Source organism: Bos javanicus, chromosome 2 (assembly GCF_032452875.1).
Source record: "Bos javanicus breed banteng chromosome 2, ARS-OSU_banteng_1.0, whole genome shotgun sequence".
Classification (NCBI taxonomy): Eukaryota; Metazoa; Chordata; class Mammalia; order Artiodactyla; family Bovidae; genus Bos; species Bos javanicus.
In genome coordinates, this window is record NC_083869.1 from 135,204,753 (window position 1) to 135,209,311 (window position 4,559).

Sequence of the window (4,559 nt, forward strand, 5' to 3'; positions counted from 1 at the left end):
TGAAGATGCAAGGTGTATTTCCTTCTCCAGAGCATCTTCCCAACCCAGGGATGGAACCCAGGTCTCCCGCATTGCGGGCAGACGCTTTACCATCTGAGCCACCAGGGAAGCCCTATATTATCTTAGCCTAACCCAGAGAAGGCAATGGCACCCCACTCCAGTACTCTTGCCTGGAAAATCCCATGGACGGAGGAGCCTGGTAGGCTGCAGTCCATGGGGTCACTACGAGTCAGACACGACTGAGCGACTTCACTTTCACTTTTCACTTTCATGCATTGGAGAAGGAAATGGCAACCCACTCCAGTGTTCTTGCCTGGAGAATCCCAGGGAATGGGGAGCCTAGTGGGCTGCCGTCTCTGGGGTCGCACAGAGTCGGACACGACTGAAGCGACTTAGCAGCAGCAGCAGCAACCCAACTGCACAGACACCAATTTTTCAGTGGGCAGTAGCATCATTACCTAACCCATGGTCAGTGATCATTTTTTTTATAGATACTGGACCAGAAAGTTAATCTTCCAACAGGAGGTGTGGCCTCCTGTGGCCGAGTTGAATAGCACTCCATTTTTGGGAGGGGCCTTAATCGGAGACTACTCTCACTTGAGTATGACTGTATGAACACTCGGGGAGGCAGCCTTGGGTCCTGGTGATGGCGGGCTGGAAGGCAGAACCCACACATCTGAGGTTCTGTGCTTGCAGTGCCTACAATGCAGTGCCAGCCACCCAGCAAGTGCCTGAGAAACCTTAGCCACCTTCTCTCCTTTCTCCTCTTCCAGTTTTGCACCAAGCTGGTCTGTTCCCGGAGAAGTGGCTCCATTCAAGTGAGATCCAATCAGAGCCCATCTCGGAGGTGGAAGTGTCATTTCCAGCCTGTCTGGTAGGTGCGTCTCCCTGGGTGACATTCGTTACATAAGCCGCAGCCCGGCACACCTAAGTGATGAATGTCGGCCGCACACCCATTTGGAAAGCCACACCGGCTTCCCCTGGGAGAACACTGGTGTGGAATTGAGGCATGTAGTTGCAAACATTAATTCTGCCATCTGACAAGTAGGGCCAGTCTCGGGTGTTCTACCCGAAGCGCTTTTCTATGGCAGCACAACCTCAAGAAAAACCAGTTTCAGGGGCACCACACCTAGGATCGTATGATGCAATCTGATATGAGCGTCTCATTGCATCAGTGTTTCTGACGCCGTGTCTTTCAAGCCGGCAAAAAGCTTTATAATGGAGAAATAGAAAAAAGAAAAAGACTCGCTGGCTGACATCTAAAGGTCCTGTCTGTACGGCTCCTAACTGGCCACACAGGGTGTTGGGCGGATAACCACCCACCCACCCACCGCAGCCTGACAAGCATTGGCATGCCATTTCCTGGAGGGGTCTTGATGGCATATTCAGGCAAAATTCTTGTCTGGTTGGCTCTGCTTATGTTTTGTATCAAAATATCAAGGTTTAATCTCCTAAATCTTTTTAAAGGCACAACTATTAAGAAGAGGCTTTCAAAGGGTGTTTCTACAGCCTGTCTTGACCTTTCTGAAAATCTCTGAAATGCACCAGCTGATTTCTTATTTCCCAAGTTCTTTTACATAAACGGCCTTGGCCCCGTGGACACACAGACTTTCGAGTCTGATCAAATGCTTTAGGTTTAGGCCTCTTGCTTTTTCTGTCTTCCTTTAAGCATTTGTTGCCGCCTGAGTCCTGCTTCTTGTAATAATGGTTAAGAAATGAATCAACTGCAAAGAATCCTGGTAGTCTAGCCATCTTCAGCAAGTTGCCTAAAAGAGAAATTTCCTTGTGCAGAACGCTTAAGGAAAAAGAAATCAGGTAAAAATCGTTGTAGGAGGCTGAGTGATGTTGGAATAAAGATGTGGAAAGGCGGACCAGGAGGAAAGTCAGCCTTTCTCCTCCGGTTCCCAGACTGAGGTAACAAGATCTTCCAGCAAAAGGCAACCCTTAACGTGGCAACCAGGCTCTACACGAGCTAGCACTTGCCTGTCTCTTCAGCTCAAACCACACTGTTCTTCTCTACCAACCCTGTAAGTGCTCCTGGTGGCTCAGATGGTAAGGAATCCCCCTGCAATGCAGGAGAGCTGAGTTTGATCCCTGGGTTGGAAAGATCCCCTGGAGAAGGGAATGGCAACCCAGTCCTTGAGGATTTTATGGACAGAGGAGCCTGGCAGGCTACAGTCCATGTGGTCGCAAAGAGCTGGACTTGACAGAGTGAGTGACACACACACCAATCCCATGGGATACCTAGAAAGCAGGTCTCTCAAGGTCCCTAGACTTTTAAAAAACATTTATTTATTGTGGCATGGGGGATCTAGTTCCCTGACCAGGGATCGAACCTGGGCCCTCTGCATTGGGAACGATGAGTCTCAGCTACTGTCCCAGGGAAGCCCCAAGGTCCCTAGGCTTTTGTGTGAATTGTTCCCTCCATTAAAGCTCAACATTCAGAAAACGAAGATCATGGCATCCGGTCCCACCACTTCATGGGAAATAGATGGGGAAACAGTGGAAACAGTGTCAGACTTTATTTTTCTGGGCTCCAAAATCACTGCAGATGGTGACTGCAGCCATGAAATTAAAAGACGCTTACTCCTTGGAAGGAACGTTATGACCAACCTAGATAGCATATTCAAAAGCAGAGACATTACTTTGCCAACAAAGGTCCGTCTAGTCAAGGCTATGGTTTTTCCTGTGGTCATGTATGGCTGTGAGAGTTGGACTGTGAAGAAGGCTGAGTGCAGAAGAATTGATGCTTTTGAACTGTGGTGTCGGAGAAGACTCTTGAGAGTCCCTTGGACTGCAAGGAGATCCAACCAGTCCATTCTGAAGGAGATCAGCCCTGGGATTTCTTTGGAAGGAATGATGCTAAAGCTGAAACTCCAGTACTTTGGCCACCTCATGTGAAGAGTTGACTCATTGGAAAAGACTCTGATGCTGGGAGGGATTGGGGGCAGGAGGAGAAGGGGACGACAGAGGATGAGATGGCTGGATGGCGTCACTGACTCGATGGATGTGAGTCTGAGTGAACTCCGGGAGTTGGTGATGGACAGGGAGGCCTGGCATGCTGCGATTCATGGGGTCGCAAAGAGTCGGATACGACTGAGCGACTGATCTGATCTGATCTGTTCCCTCCATCCGCCCTGGAAGTCTTCCTACCCCAGTTCATCTGGTGAGTCTTACCCACCTGTCAGTAACTCGGCTCAGATGATCTTTCTACAGGGATGCCCGTCCCTGACCCAGAATAGGATGGATTCCCTTGCCAGGGCAGTCCTACATAAGTATCACTTTGCAATGCTTATAGAAAGAAAGTGAAAGTGAAGTCGCTCAGTCGAGTCCGACTCTTTGCGACCCCATGGACGGTAGCCTGCCAGGCTCCTCTGTCCCTGGGATTGCAATGCTTATGGAGGGAGAAAAAAGCTGTCCTCCACCTGGTCCCTGGCTGGGTTTGAAAATTTTGCTGACAAAGACAGATCAACAGGAAGAAAAGCATTACAGACTTATTTTAACCTAAGTTTTAGGTGACACAGGAGACTTCATAAGGAAGTGAAGTCCCAGAGAAACAGCTGTGTACTTTACTGCGAGGTGTGATGACGAGCGGACAGTCTAGAGGACCGGGAGAGGGGGACCAGCGTGAGGTTAGGTGTAGCACACTGGAGGCAATTTAGCAAGTCTTGTTTATCAAGATTCTTCCGAGTTTCCCTTCGTCTTCAGAGATAAGGATGTTCCTGTCGTCCTGGAATGTGAAGGGCATCTCTCACCTGAGGGATTTATGATTGGTTTTTGGGAAGAAGGTCAGCATGACCTTCTGATTCCTTCTGTTTTCTCAAAATCTTTTCTTCAGTTTATTGGTGGCATAATTTGGGATAGCGCGTCCTGAACCACATCACACACTTGGAAGAACTCGTTTAATCTTTCCCGTTACACTGTGCATTCCACTAGGGCAGAAGCCTAGTTCTCAACCTTTGCACCTAGCACTGCGCGTCTTGCATGTACGGGGGCCTCAGTAAGTACTGGTCTCTAAGTGAAAATTTTCCATCAGGAATTCCAGTGCCTCCCTGGCCTCCAAATTTATTACTCTTTAATTCGCTAATACAGGAAACATGTATGTATGTAACTCGACCATGTTAACAGCATCTTGCTATAGTGGGGCACGTTCACAGGCAAGTAAAACACACAACTTCTCTCGGCGCTGGAGACAATTATTCAAATTGTATTCATCTTTCATTCCAATCACTCAATTAGGGCACGTCCCTTGTTGGCAGATTCGTAAGAAAAGTAACTGTTTTCCAGCGAGTGTCCTCAGGTGACCTGTCTAGACGTGCCCGGGAAAAACAGTCCAACACTCGCCTAACCCCCAAAGTAATGTCTGATGCGCGGGGCACGTGGCACCGCCCACGAAACGCGCAGAGGGGAGCGGTGCCTGCCGGCGGGGCGCCGGGCGCAGGCTCGGGTGGGCCGCGCTGCCCCGGGACCGCGGCGAGGGCCAGGCCGCCGGGTCCGCCGGCCGGCAGGGGGCGCGCGCGCCCCGGGCCCCGCGCCGCCCGCCCTGCCGCGCTCGCTTG